This window comes from Gambusia affinis, linkage group LG15 (genome assembly GCF_019740435.1).
Source record: "Gambusia affinis linkage group LG15, SWU_Gaff_1.0, whole genome shotgun sequence".
In the NCBI taxonomy this organism is placed as follows: domain Eukaryota; kingdom Metazoa; phylum Chordata; class Actinopteri; order Cyprinodontiformes; family Poeciliidae; genus Gambusia; species Gambusia affinis.
The window spans coordinates 24,202,756-24,218,528 of record NC_057882.1 but is presented as its reverse complement, the minus strand read 5'-3'; the positions used below and the strand labels follow the sequence as shown (position 1 = coordinate 24,218,528).

General features: G+C 37.5%; 1 protein-coding gene across 5 annotated transcripts in view; it reads right to left on the bottom strand.

Annotated features, from left to right (window-relative positions):
* shroom1 (shroom family member 1) overlaps positions 1-15,773 on the bottom strand; it is a 31,264-nt gene that overhangs the window by 13,421 nt on the left and 2,070 nt on the right. The window contains exon 1 of one of the 5 annotated variants that reach the window (XM_044141639.1): positions 1,000-1,187. The exons of the other annotated variants lie outside the window; for them this stretch is intronic. The gene's annotated coding sequence lies outside the window, so the exon portion shown is untranslated. Of the gene's footprint in view, positions 1-999; positions 1,188-15,773 lie in introns of those variants that run through there. 5 annotated transcript variants of the gene reach the window in all.

The window sequence follows — 15,773 nt, the reverse complement described above, 5'->3', positions numbered from 1 at the left end:
ATAAAAACACAATTTAGTTAAAATGTTGGCAGTATCTAAGCAATTTTGCACCACATGGAAAGCTTCTGTCATTACCAGATATCCAAAGAACTCATTGTTGGTACTGAGATGAGCTCCAGCAAACTAATGATGGGTTTGAGACTCTAATAACAGGACTCTCTCATGACCCAAATGCCTTTCCATGACTTTGCTGTTTAAATGTTTGAAGCTTGATGCTTGTCAAGCATGAACAAAAGTAAATGTTGCTGGTAAAACAAAGAGACACCAACTAGTTATCAAACAGTGACCTAGCAGAATCAATATTATTACATTAGCGATGGGAACAAAACATCTTGTTCACATCCTGAATCAGTTGAATTAGTTTGTTTTCTGGTTTATGATAAATAAATGTTTTCCCTGTTAAGCTTTAACTAAACTGATGACTGAAAACTCTTGCATTGTATTTCAAAATCAGTATTTCCTTCAAGATCTGCCAAGTCTGTGGGGGAGGCTGCAAACCTGCACTAAACATGATGCAAGGTGGTCAATCTGCTTACACACAAAACTCATATAAAGGAGAGTCTTCCAAGAAAAGTGTTAAAGGGAAATGGAGGCGTTTATGAAGAGGCTTCTGGTCTGCAGTGTCTCTGATTGAGTGTTTCCAGCCTTTCTCTCTCCTCTCTGAGAATAGAGAGAGATGACCAAACAGAGGAGCGCTCAAGTGGAAGTGATGGAGGGGACAGGCACTGACAAAATGTACAGAGGGGAGCAAAGTGGGGGAGGGAGGGTGAGGCAAAGGGTGACCAGCCCAGACAAATACTCTCACACGCAAACCACAACAAGAGACAGGAGAAGTGAACAATGACAGCCAGCGAGCAGAGATAAGTCGGGAGACTGGACAGACGGACGCAAACTGCTAAACGTACTGGGAACTGCTTCTATTTCAACAGTTTGCAAAATGAACTTAATACAAAGTTTGTGTACAACAGGCTGCAATTAAAGATGGAAAGAAAAACTCACCAAAACTTTAAGGCTAAGTCACTGACTTCCCTCATTCCCGTCTGAAAAGGAAAGATTTCTTTTGTTGTGTTCCTGCATGCAGATGAGCCAAATTATTTCCGCCTTCTTCCAAAGTACGACCGGAGCAAGTTACCAGGAGAGGCAAGTGTGAGAGGGAAGACTTCTAAGTGGGTTCCTTCTCCCCCCACAGAGACCTGAGGCTGCCTAGTGGGAGCCACTGATTGGCCAGCCGATGACGTCCGGCTCTCAGACGCACAATGAGCGCAGCAGAGGGAATATTTCACCGCTGCCGATAGCTGCTAGTGCTGCCGGCTGCCCAAACAACAGAGAGAGAGAGAAAGGGGTGAAAAAAAGAGAGGCCTCGCATTCCTGGCTGGCTTCAAAGACGGAGCAGAGCCGGGGCACCATTCATTCCCAAGGCCCTGAGCCTGGCGCATGGAGACTAGCCAAGGCAGGAGGGAGGACTGGGAAAGGGAGGAGGGGGATAACGGCAAGTGGGTGTATGGGTGACCTTCCAGTCTCCACCCCACATAGAAGAAAAAAAAAAAGTCATAAAACTAGCTATTCCTCAAAATGATCCTGATTTTTTCTGTTCCTCAAGGTTAGTTTTTTTCTTGTACAATTCATGTTAGTGTCTCCAAAGTTCTAAAAACTGCTGGATTTTTACATATCCTAATAATCTAAACTAAACATTTGTAAATGCAACGGATTCACAAAAATGAGATGGGGGAGAGTTTAGCAACAATTTGACAAGCCAAATTTATTGGCTTGTCAATTTACTGGTGCACCTTTACTGGACAGGAAATAAAAAGACTGAAAATAGAAATATTATCCATCTTTCCAGGTTCTTTTAGAAAGTTTCAAATATTGCCTACTATAGTCAAGTGTTTTAGATCTCTGTTAAGGGTATATTTATCTAGTTTGGATTTGACCAGTCTTTTTTACTTTAGCACTTAAAATAAGGATGATCAACGCTAACTAATCACCCAAACTCAAGAGCTGCCTTTTTTCTTACTTCAAAGTAAAAGTGTCAACATACAACATAGTGTCAAACAAAAATCACTCACCTTAACATTCTCTAATATCAATTTAGACTTAGTTCACCAAATAAAGTAAGACTGACATAAATTACACAACTCTTCCCAAGACAAATTTCAATTTGACAAGAAATATTGTGCTCATTACATCCTTAATGTATAATATTTAGACACTTGTTGCGCTTAAAAAACCCTTTAAGTTAATAATACAATAAAGCCAATATTCCTAGCTTCCTTCTGACTCAAGACATAGTTGACACAAACACTAGCTAGTCTTCTAAATGTCATGAATTACTTACACTCATAGCTAAACCATCCTGTAAACCACTGCCTTCAAACAGGACACTGATTAGTCTGTTATGTGGTTCAAACCCACGCTCGTTAACAATATGAGCATTCTGAACTCCAGTGTGTCTGTTCAGTGTTCAACAAAGACTCTTGCTGCCTTCCCTATTGTTTGCTATTGAAGCTGGTGCTCAGCTCTGCAGAGGTTTTGTTACTGTTAGGACAATGTCAACAACCAGCTGCATTCACGTCCTGCTTGTGGCTCTGGCTCGTTCCAGCATAATGCGCATTTATGAAAGCCGAATGTGTTTGGAAGAGACGAGAAGAGCAGAAACTACATCACCAAGATAAGTGATACATCATGGTGCATGGAGGAGAGAGAAACCTAAAGATTAAAGATAACACATTCAGCTCATGATGCAAGACTGAATGGTTCATGAAAATGAGATGAGATTTTAACAATATTTATAAAAAAAACTATCAGACATAATTAATAATTGTGTTTTTTAAACACCACTGGTGCCACAACTAACAGTGCCCCAAACAATTTCAATAAAACAACTGAATCTTTTTTCTTTGTATTTATGCTTTAAGGAATAGGAATTAACTGGAAATTAATTAAGAAGAATTGTTAATTAGTAATCCATGACTTTCTGTGTCCCAAGGCTATGTATATGTTGTAGAATAGATCAGCTATGACTTTACATTTAAACCACAGATATGAGGCTGGAAGGAATCAGATGCAGACTTTTAGCATTAAGTCATCCTCTACATTATTCTTCTCTCTCACTGTAAACCACACTTTTTTGCCACCATATGCTTTTCTAAAAGGTACAAAATAAATGCTGTCAAGAAAAAATAAAAGTAGGAGGGAATCTTTAAACTGTATGTAGTTGAATAAATTAATAGGGTTTTGTGAAACAGATTTTCTCTGTATAAGAAATACTTAAATTTTAAAATCTCCAGCTATGTTTTAATGTTATTAGCGCTACATGATACTAAGAAATGTTTCCAGTTAGAAGAGTAATTTAACTAAATGAATCCATGAAAAAAGATAAAAAGACAAAGTTGATTTAAGGAAGGAGGAACAAAATAATAGACAGTATGAAATTATTAGTTTAACCGTTAACATCATTCCTGTCGAGAAGGGCTTAATGTTAGGAATAAAGAAAAAGTCATATTTGCTGTTGGAAACTTTTACCTCTTTTTCACTGATAAATCTCATCAGTTGAGTGGACTGGAGTTTCTTTCAGATCTGCTGAAAGGGGATCCTAAATTGCACAACATAAAAGAAAATAGGAGCCAGGCGTAGCAGAGGAAACAAACTAAAGAAACAAACAAAAGAAACAAGTGTATACCTAAACTCACTCTCCTCATCGTGTCATCGTGACTCATGAGTTTCTGGAGATGACAACCAAGAAGAGCAACAAAGAAGAACTTTAAAGAACTTTATATGACTGTTTGCAGATAAGTGGCTGATCTCACACAAACTTTGACCAACTAAAAAACTGTTAGAACAGCCAGTTTAAATTTCAAAATGTCCAGCTATGACATTACTTCTGGCATCAAGTTTCCAATAAGCCTGTAAAGAGATAATTCCTTTTCCTAATCCAACAGAAACATAGGAAGCCGGTTAAGCAAAGCAGGAAGTTGTGGGACGTCGAGCGCTCACAGAGCAAAGCCTCCGGCAGCGTGGAAAGGGAAAGGCACCAACACCTGCAACAGTTTTTCCTCCAAAGTCAGTGTCAACACAGAAAAAAATTATTTAATTATGTCTGCATCATGTATGCTTCAGAGGGAAACCATGGCTGCCAGTTGCTGGGCAGTGCTCACATCAGTGTCTAAAATCTCTAGCTGACCAAGACAAGCTGTCACAGTCTAATAAGCTCTACATTCCTGGCTAGATCTGGCCCAAATAGCAGCAGAGACCTTTACTCTACTTTATTTAGTCGCTGCAGGTTGCTGGAGAAAGTGATATTTACAAAACTTTGTAAATATCACTTTACTTTACAGTAAAGAATGTGTGAGCTTTTTAACTGTGACAATATGTATTTTTTCTGTCTTTGCAGCTGTGCAAAGTGCCATCAGCATGGTTACATAACAACACAATCACGATACAATGGGGTAATCAAAAGTGTATAAATAGCATTTTTTCTGTATCATCTTTGGTCAACCATTAACCAGGAACTACATTATCCCTTTCTGAGAAATGAGCACAACACTCGGTGAATGACAAACTTATTATATTCATCCGGCCTCTGCGAACACAATTACTTTTGTATTAAGGACCCCCAGAGGTTTGCAACCTGACCCGACCACAGCAAGTTTAACTGGATACTGCAGAAATTCCTCAGTACTGGAATAGCTCACAGCTTCAGGACGCCGGCTTTTATTTGTGTGTAGATGGGCATTTGATGTAAACGTGCATGCCTTTTGGAGTAAAACAAAATCCAATACCAATTAAAAGGTGACATTTATTACATTTGGTTCAGGTTTCAAAATCATTACAACAAATTACATCATAACAATGTACAGAATTAAATGAATGACAACAAATTAGAAATGTGTCATTTAATGGCCAGAAACTGGAATTACCCTCAGTTAACAGTCAACTGAAAAAACTGGGGGTTTCCCAACAAGTCCAATGCATCATAGCTAAGTAGTTCTCTTTTTTCCACCATCTAAATACCAAATAGCATGTCCTTGAGGCACTTTTTTCAATTTAAAAGAAATAAGACACAGATTTGGAAATCAGGAAAAGCCTGGCTGGTGTATGTATATGAAAAATATATTAGACAAAGAAGAGTGAGAGCAAAGAGAAGCCTGCCCCAGAGGGAAGCCCAGGAGACAGCAAGCATAACAACAACTGATCCACTTCCTGTGTAAAAACGGGCAAGTCTCCATCATTGAGAAAAAAGTTTATCCTTCTGGAGAAACCTGCTGATTCAGAGTTTAAACTGCTTTCTTTAGTTAGCCTTAACCTATTGACTGTCCCTGAATACTTTTTGTCTGAGGAATAAACAGGGAGGTTGAAATTCTTACTTTATCCTTCAACATTGGGGGTAAAGATTCATTTATTTTCATTTTTGATGAGTCTAGTCCTTTTTAAACATATAAATTCTTTGAGAGAATAATTATATCAAAAATACATCTAAATTACATAAACAAGTATGGCATTCAGACATCTGATGTTAAAACTATAATCTCTACTATTAAGCCATATTTGTTAAGAAATAAAAGAGGATGAGGTTAGAACATACTAAAAAAATGAAAGCCATTTTTTACACTTTAAACTTTTCTGGTAAATTAATTAATTTGTCTGTTCAAAGTTTAAAAGCTAATCAACTGAGACGTCTACTGAGGATTCTGCATATCAGAGAGCTGCAGCAGTTAGCTCAGGCTCCGGTAGCCATCTGCATAATGAACTGCCCTCAGACCAGCTGACCACAGACACAAAGAAACTCACCCACAGAGGCCCCTGAGCCTCCTCTATGACAGCAGTGACTCTGTGACTCTGCAGGATCCTTGCAAGGCTTTTCGTACAAGAAAAGTTCCAGCTGGTTTAAAAGATGATTCAAACACAGATTAATCCAATTGTAAATTTAAGTCATAAACAGATAATTCTCCATTTTTATAAAGCAGAAAAACTACTTTTGCATTAAAAATCTTGCTAGTGACAAAACTAAACTGATGGCAAAACAACTTTAATTTCCCGACTGAGTAACACTTTATTTGAAGGGGTGTGCTTAAGACTGACTTTTAGGAGCCCTTATGAATGCGTATGACTATTGTCAGAAAGTGTATTTCGGTAAATAATAACATTTTAATGCAAAGTTGATGCTAGTAAAGCCCTTTAAAAGCAACTTTTAATGCAACTTTTCATTTAAAGTGTTATTATTTATGGAATTACACTTCATGACAACAGTCAAACATTCATGAAGACTCCATCATGTTCCTGACAGATGTTATATCATGTTTATGGCACTTTCTTATGCACACCTCCCTCAAATAAAGGGTTATCTCAGACAGTTATGAATCAGGACATAAAACTGAATCCCTGGTCAGATTCTAAAATTATTTTTACTGAAGGTTTAGCGGGTTTGTGATGTAGAGCATACAGGCGCTCTAAGACTGGAGGAGATCAATTACACTGGAAGTTGTTTGGCCTCATCGAGTGTGTGAAGCTGTGCTACTCAACAAATGTGCAAGCGGAGTTTTCTCCGGCTGAACAGCGCATAGAGTAATGCAGCAATGCGCTCCTCGGGCAGTTGCTGCACACTGCTGGAAAGTTGGCTGAAAGAAAGCTTCCCCAGTTTTTCTAAGCTGACATGAAAAACTAAATCAGCAGTTAAGGAACATTTCCAACCACCAAAAACATGGACATATAACTGTAATACTGACTATTAGATTCTTATATGGGTGTTACTCTATTAAAAACACATTGTCAAATTGATATATTATTCTCTGCAATATGTGCTTGAATACTAATCCTTTATTTTGTTAGGCATTTATTTTAGATTTCTGCATCTATGAATCAAAATTAAAATAACATACATCAGTAATCTGTACCATCTTATCCTTCCATAAGCAAAGGGTGGTTGGTGTTCATCTCTTGTTGTTTTTGTTATTCACAACTGTAATAATCAATACGTAACATTTTTCAGCTACAGTAGGAATACCTATTCATTTTCTGTTTAAAATTAAGAAAAAATATTTCACTCAAGATTGTCATACTGTGCAAACCCCAAACATGTTAAAAAAAAACACATCACATCTGTGATAGTAATCTGAGATCAAAGATGAAGATCGGAATAAAATTATATATTTATTTATCTTATTTAAAAAACCCAAAAGCACCCATTTTCTGGCCTCGGTTATTGCCTGCTTATCAGTAGCTTAGAAGAAAGCTACTAAAAATAAGCAGACAATGTCCTAAATATTTAGGACATGCAGTAAATGGATTGAACTAGGAATCAAACCATAGGCTCTTTAAATGATGCTCATTCTCTACCACACCTTGTTTCCCAAAATGGTATGTCCATTTCAAAACCTTTTTTTGTTTCATTCCACAATTGTCCATGACAAAAACTGTGATAAGCTTGTTAGACAATTTCAAAATCTGACACAATAAGCACTATAAAGCCAAACAATGTACTATCTTTGCTAGCTAAGCAAACAGAGTAACAAAATCTACCATCAGGCCAAACACATAACACTTTATGGCAACATGGTGGCTAGTGTGTTATCTCTGAAAGTTTGGGGGCTTGGCAGAAGCACATTGAAAGGAATGTCCTGGATAAGCAGGTGGAGCAGGTAAAGCAGGCAATTCAAACAGGTTTTCATAATCAGGACACAGGCCTCCATTTGACTGGTAAAAACCAAATATGCAAATATTATTCAAAGATTAACCCCCCGGCCCCCATTGGCATACTTGTGTTTGCCGTTTACCTAACTCAGCCGAGCTTTGGGCAGTTAGCAGTTACACAATGGCCCCACTCAGTCGGACAACGTGTTCTCACATACAGTGCCCTACAATGGCTTTCATAAACCCTGATGTAGTTCATAATTTGTTACAATAAAACCATAAACTCATGTATTTTGTTGGGATTTTGTAGGAAAGTGTGCCCAGTATGTGTATCCAGCTCCTGTCTATTCTCTGATCTAAATCATTATCTTGTAGCTCTGACTGTATGTTTAAGCAAAAGCTTATTTTTTGCTTGTTTTTTCTAAATAAAGTAACTTCTTCTGAATGTTGGCCATGTCCCCAGTAACATATGGATCTCTGCAGCTCCTCCAGAGTTACTTGTGTCTCTTGTTTGCTTTTCTTAATACAGCTCCCCTCGTCAGGTTTGCCACTTTAGGTGGACACCCATGTTTTACTACATTTGTTAAAGTGATTCTTTCTCTTTCAAGAGCTGCATAACATGTCCATCTTACAATATGATGATTTATCACAGAAAATCTTAAGTACAGAATAGGATACCAAGGTTTAGTTTTAGTTTCGGGGTTTTCATTCTAGTTTAGTTTTATTTCATTGTAACTTTTTGTTTGTAATTTTAAAGAGTGTTTGCTACTTTTTATTACTTATTAGTTAAATATTGTTCAGTTTTGAGTTTAGTTTTTGTGAGTTATAGAAGTGGTTTTAGTTTTTTCATACTTTGAGTAATTTTTAGGTGTAGAATTCAAAAAGGTCGAAGCATAGTTGTGATTATGTATAAATCAATTGAGTTATGATACCATTTTCAAAAAAAATTATTCAATTATTGTTGAACAACAATACCAACTTTTAGTTGCTGCCATTTTGCAGACCAACGCAAACGCCGCCAGGAGAATTATTGAGTGTCGTAATTTGCCAACAGCTGACATAAACTCTGTGATGGGTGGAAAAAAATGTATTTCCCATCAGTTTGAAAGGCTAATTAATATATTCATAAATGTGCATGTTTTATTTAGTTTCCTAAATGCAAAATATAGTTCCAGTTAGTTATAGTTTTCCCCATTAATTACCATTTTTATTTATTTCACTTAACGAAAATATTTTCTCACTATCAGTTTTCATTGGTTTTAGTTAACTATAATAACCTTTGCAGTGTACACCTCTGTTCTCATACAGATACCTGTGCAGTGCTCTCACCACTCACCTGCTGTTAGTCTACATTGATAACTGATGAAAGAACAATGAGTGGGACTCTTCCAAATGTAACAAAAATTTTCATACAACACAAAGCCAGCTATATGAAGTCACAGCTTTAAATATCAGTGAATAATTCCCACTCAGTTCTAATGCTACCTGAGAGTGCTGTTGGTCTAAACCACCTTTTCCCCAGACATAGCTCAGTTTTGTTTTGTCATCAGATAGTTCTCCTCCCACAACCTGACTGGAAAAATAAGCTCATCTTGAAGTTGTTATATCATAAGGACAAAGATTGAGCGTCAATACCTCTTACATAATAACATTACATATTTAATCCCAAAGTGAGAAGAATACACAAGGAAAGAGGTGCCAACCTAATGACGTGCCACAGGCGATTTTTGCAGATGCCTAAGCGCCAATTCTGAGCGCATGACTTGCAACTGTAAGCAACCACCCTTAATTAAAAACCCTTCAGGAAAACAATTTTACTGTAAGGCTTGAGTTAATTAGAACGGCAACATAAAACCTTACTTTTTATTTCTAGAGAAAATTTTTAAATCTTCCCCTTAGAGACTCTAAATTATTGAAAGTAGGTGTTTTCCCCTCTCTGAATTGTTGGATGCCCTGGAGGAGGAATTTTGTTCTTGTTTGCGGAAGAAAACAAGATGTAGAAGTGGGGTCCAATCACAGTCCTTGCACAGACCAACCGGTCTAATATCAGGCAATTATGGTTTTAAAAAAAAGGACTGTTGTTGAGTACAGATCCCAACATCTTTACTATAAACACAGCATGCACTTATTGTCTGTAAACGCAGATATACTTGGCAAAGTTTCCTTTTTTTCCCTATCTACTAGACGATGAATCATTCAAAACCAAGTATTTTGCAGACAAAAGCCCAAATAGGAGAAATACCAAAACATGAAAATAACATAAGCTCTGAAAATCACAGTTCTCTATGATATGGTGTGATATAAGTATCAGACATTTCTGCACTATGCCTTCTTACACCAGCCAGGATACTTTAGGAAGCAGGAAGTGAAGAGCCCAGGTACACAATGAGCTGCCCTTTAGAGTTGCACCTTTAGGACAACAAGGAAATGTTTGCTCAGTGTTGCATGGGAAATTTGAATTGCAAACCAATCCACCAGGCAGACACAAAGATAGTGTAAGAGCTAACAATTAGCACTCACATTCCCCACACTCCACTGACAAGGGTGACCGAGAAGTCAGCAACAGACTGCAGAACAGGCGTGTCATAAGCAATCTCTGATTTGATCAGAGATTGCTTAGCTTCTGAGATGTTCCCAGGACGTTTGAAAAATTCCAAATGTGAGCCACAATTTCCCCTTTAGTTTTGTATTCATATCAACTTGTCAGGATTCCTACACATTGCTAAAATCAAGACTCCATACTCAAATGTCTGGAACCTTATGTTCTTCTTAAACCCATTTATGGAAGAAGAGATACAAAAGATCCAAATAAATTTGTGGTGACATTTTCTAGTGCTCTAAGAATATGACTGAAGGATTGTTAGATCATGAAAAAAATTTAATTGCTAGAAGTAAGCAATTACTCCCAGAGTAGATATACAGTAAATAAAGTGCTGTCCACTTATTATTCATCCATATCCAATCATCTAACTTTTCTGAGCCTATTTCCTCCTTATCTCCACCGTCTCCCACTCATTCCTCTGCGGAGGATCAGTTACCTTCGGTCAGAGGAGTACCGAGTGTTTTCTTAAAGTTTCTCCACTGCGTAAAAAGACGTTGCAGCACATCTGCTTCTGCAGTTTCTAAAAAGTTGTGAAACATCACAGCAATCAAAGTAAACAGTGACGGCTGTCTAGGTAGAGTTTATTCTGCAAGGCAGCATCTGTTAAAGGAGTCACAGGTGGTATTTTACTCGTCAAAGTGTAATATGAGATAAGAAAAATGCATACCAATTAAAATAAAATGTGGCCTGATAAAATCTCTATGTATCTCATTTCACTATTTTTTCTAAGGCCTGAGCTTTTAGGTTTGTGTGAAAAGATTTAGAAAATCCTCCCTTAAGTGGGTATATTTTACCTTGAGGTTAGCATCAGAATCTGAAATTAATTATAGAGTACAACCCAAGGATTACCTCATACCTAAGTGTTTTCCATTTTCAATCATGTAATGCCTCTGCCAAAAAGGTATGTGCTGGCTTTCACTCTACTTATCACATCTAAATTATGAATTATTTAGCTTCAGCAAAAACAGAGCAGAGATTTTAGCTCTCAGCAGGTATGAAAGTAGACTTTAATACTCACATAGTAACAATGAATTAAAAAATAACCTTTATCCTAAGGCCTACTTTCTTCAACTTTGTCACAAGTGAAGGGAATCATTAACATTCTTGGCACCATGGCAAAAATGATTTTATTACTTAGGAAAACAAAAGTCACAGCAGTTCCAGATAGTGTTTCTGAACTGGCTCAAAAACCTGGTCAAAAGTTTATCCTTTATTCTGCACAAAGTTTAAAGTAAAAATAGCAAAGAATTTTTTTAAAAATTCAGAATACTTGCATTCTTTCATATTTTGCAGGATGGACTTTCTCCTATTCAGCCCACCTCTTTGTAGTTTATATTATAAAACAGACATTGGAGAGAAAGAACAAATGTGTGTCTCGTGGGCCAATAATTGCTATATCCACCCACACCCTTTGTTATAAATCTGTTGGGTCTGATGAAATGACACCTAAATTACCTGGTGCTCAGTCTTAACAGTCTTGCTTTTGAACCTAATACAGCAACCTAATAGCACCGATAATCACACTCGGGAGTCAAGTGATTTCTAATCTTCATTGTGCAGCACTTCATCTGCCACCGTGGTTAATTTTGGGAGACCGGATCACAATGGAGTCATTTTACTGCTGCCAATGAAGGTTTCCCACCTCTGTGGAGAGACGAAGGCAGAAGAGGAGGAGGAAAGGCAATGTTGGTGAAGAGGGGGTCTAAGATTGTAAAACAATTAATCAAAAGATTAAACATCACTAGAAAGCAAAACCTGAACTTTGCAACCTGGGAAGGAACAAAACTTTTGCTTTCTGGTGTTTAAACTGACTTTTTGCTTTGTATTCTATTCAGTAGTATTCTTTATTTAGTTAATTTCTTTATAGTTACAGAAACAAACTACTATAAGAATATTCAAGGGCTGGAGCCAGAAATGTCACATAAACTTTGGTTGGAAAACAACAAAAATGCTTACTATAGTTAATGTGACATTACAACATAACAAAATAAGCAACTAAAGCTCTAATTTAAATGACTCACTGCTCAGCTTCTACTTGCACATTCAGACATACAGCTGGTACGTCCAGCCATGTCAAACGGCTGTAAATGCATTTTTATTACCCTGATATAACCATATTAATGAGTCTGCTGCTGGTTCAGGTTTCAGTGATAACTCCTCACATACATCTTTTCATCTGTGAAACATGAGAGGAACCTTTAACAGACCCGGCTGGCATGAAGGATCAGTGTGCAAACAATGCTGAACTCCATATACTGCTGGTCTTTTTCCATGTAATGCGTTCAATACAAGAAAACCATGTGATTAATAGAAAGTTATACGAAGGGAAAAAACTGTTATGGTTTCAAAATGACTAAAGAGTTGGGTATCATCACTCTTATTAATGTAGCACTGACTTAAAGCTATATGCATGCTCTAAGCAGCAGACTATTTGTGTTAACCTAATATATATATATATATATAAAAAAAAAAAAAATTCCCTTCTCACCCACCGCGGGTGGTGATTCTTCTTCCTCTTAGCTCGGGTCCTCTACCAGAGGCCTGGGAGCTTGAGGGTTCTGCGCAGTATCTTGGCTGTGCCTAGGACTGCACATTTCTGGACTGAGATGTCTGATGTTGTTCCTGGGATCTGTTGTAGCCACTGTTCCAGTTTGGGGGTGAGGGTCCCGATGACCACAGGCACCACTGTGGTCTTCACCTTCCAGGCCCTCTCCAGTTCCTCCCTTAGGCCCTGGTATTTCTCTAGTTTTTCATGCTCCTTTTTCCTGATGTTGCAGTCACTTGGTATTGCCACATCCACCACAACGGCTTTCCTCTGTTGTTTATCCACCACGACTATGTCTGGTTGGTTCGCCCTCACCATTTTGTCTGTCTGGATCTGGAAGTCCCACAGGATCTTAGCTCGATCATTCTCCACTAGGTGTTTCCCACTTTGATCTTGGGGGTTCCAGTCCATATTCTGCACAGATGTTTCTGTACACTATGCCTGCCACTTGGTTGTGTCGTTCCATGTATTCTTTCCCTGCCAGTATCTTGCACCCTGCTGTTATGTGTTGGGTGTATGTGTGTATATATATATATATATATATATATATATACATATATATATATATATTCTGTGTAATAAGGAATTGAAATTACGGTTATATCACCATCTTGAAAACAGATGCAGCAAAAAACAGACAAAAGAAGAAGACATTGCCTAGCCAATAAACTGGCATATAAAAATTGCTAATATGACAAATAATAAGTTTTGTTTGCTATCGTTGGACAGGATTTAAAAAAAACACTCTTCCTACTGCAGTGGAGCTTTTAAAAATGTTTATATTAAAATGTTTTTTGTATCTCAGCTTGTTGCAGCAGCAAAAATCAGAATTGAAAGTATTCAAATCTAAAACAGTATTCTGATAAGATACTGGCTTTTTTCTCCTTCTCGTCAATCAGCACCTTGATGTAATGTGATAACACCACAACAATGTGGTGTCAAAGCTCCAACCTGTCAGCCAGTCACTGCAATGTTTTTTCAGGCAGTAGTGTTTTTGTTTACTCCACACGATCAAAGACTAACTTTAATCTATGTCCATACCTGCTGTCACTACTTTAGATACACAATTCTAAAATAACTGTTCTTGAGTTTTGAATGTTTAAGAATTTCTGCTGAAATGTCCATAAGTATATCAACCATTACTTATAATGCATTTTCATACAATCTTTTGTCTGCATGTTAAAACAAACAGAAATAAAATACATAATGGAAAGTGGCACGGAAAGTAATTTTGAATAAATTGTAATTAGACTAATAAAAACAGGACAAAAATTTTAATACAAACTCAATAACCTGAGGAGTTCTTGTGTCATCCAAAAATAACCTCTGGCGGCCATTTTCTTCTTTATGTTCCTCATTCTTGTGCTACATATGGTTTAAAGAGCCTTTCTGCTCACTTGACACAAGAGGGAGGGTCTCATAATAGATCACAATTAGAAGCTGCAGGTTTCACAAACTGAAATGCAGAAAAAAAGACAAAAAATGGACCGTATAAAAGAGAGAGTTCATATTTTAGTGATGTGAATGGGCAGAAGAAGAAAATAAGAGGAATCTTGAACCTACTCAGAACAGGGTGGGCAAAGTGCACAACAATAAACTCTTTGAAAATTAAAAAGGCGACTGTTTCCATTCACCCAGCTGGTTAACCTTTTCCATGGTATTTTAATCATTTATTCATTCTGCAGAGAAATTGCACCCTGAATATGCCAGCCAACAGTGGATTCTGGCCTCACTCAACAGAATCGAATAACCTGCTGTTATTCTTCTTGTCAGAGTTTGACATGACCTTTCCAGTAGTTACTACAGTGATGTCACCTTACATTGTAGCAATGGCACGTATGCATTCATTAACTTCTACAACAAGCATCAATCTTTTAATCCGCCTTTCCAAGGACGTTATCGTCAAACAATCAGCTGATGAACGGCTATCACAGCTGATGACTAACCTCCATGCTCTCCTCTGTTTAATTATTAGGTGACAGTATCACCATTGCGTCGCAAAGCTTTAAACGAGTAACTTCTTCATGACATAATCTCCCAGAATGAGCAGGTAAAACTTCTTGTATGTATCATGCAGCTAATAATGTGTTTGGAGGACTTTGAACAGCCAAGAGCTCTTTACTTTTAACGTTATCAAACAAGAACCAACTAAATCTTATTTTATCATTTCAGTGTATCCTGTTTCCTGGTTCTAGCAATAACAGCATCAGAATTTAATCTCACTGAAGAGGTTTACACTTAATATGATCAATGATTCATTTATTCTGAATGACTGCAGGCAGTTTGAGTCATGCACTGCTTCTGCTCCTTCCTTAGAATCTTAAAAACATGTTTATTTCCTGAAAACGTCATGCAGGTTCAAAAGAAGAGGATTCCATTACAGGAAGGTGTGAACAACATAAGGGTTGGAATGACAAAAACTAACGAATTCTTAACTGATTTAAAGTTGCGACACCTTCCTGCTACATCCTACTCAGCTCAGGGTAACACAACGGCCATAGCTGTCATTGGCATGAGCTCCTCACAAATATCAGGGAACATTTCAGCACATCTTCGCTGATCCCTCATTACCAAACCAGGCCATCCCTGTGGAGGTGGGCTGAGTAAAAGGTCACATAAAGAATGTAAACATCTGAGTCTCTACCACATGCTCAAATGCACAAAGAGTAATTTTCCACTGCTTGAAACACACACCACACAGTCCCCCTTCCTCTCAGCCTAAATCTAGCACCATGGCTACACAGAACAAATACTTTTTTCAAATTTTTTTGTCTTTTTCTTTCCTTAGATAAAGAGAGAAGGTTAAAAACAAGGCTGACGAAAGAGGTCCGGTTTCACCCCACTGGCTACGTTTACAAGACTTCTGTTATTTTACTATAGTCGTTGCCTTCTATTTACTTCCACCTTTTGTTTCCGCCTCTTTCTTCTATAATCTTAAAGCAAACACAAAAAAACCCATCAACTTAGGCTTGGATTAATCACTTCCACCAAATATTGGAC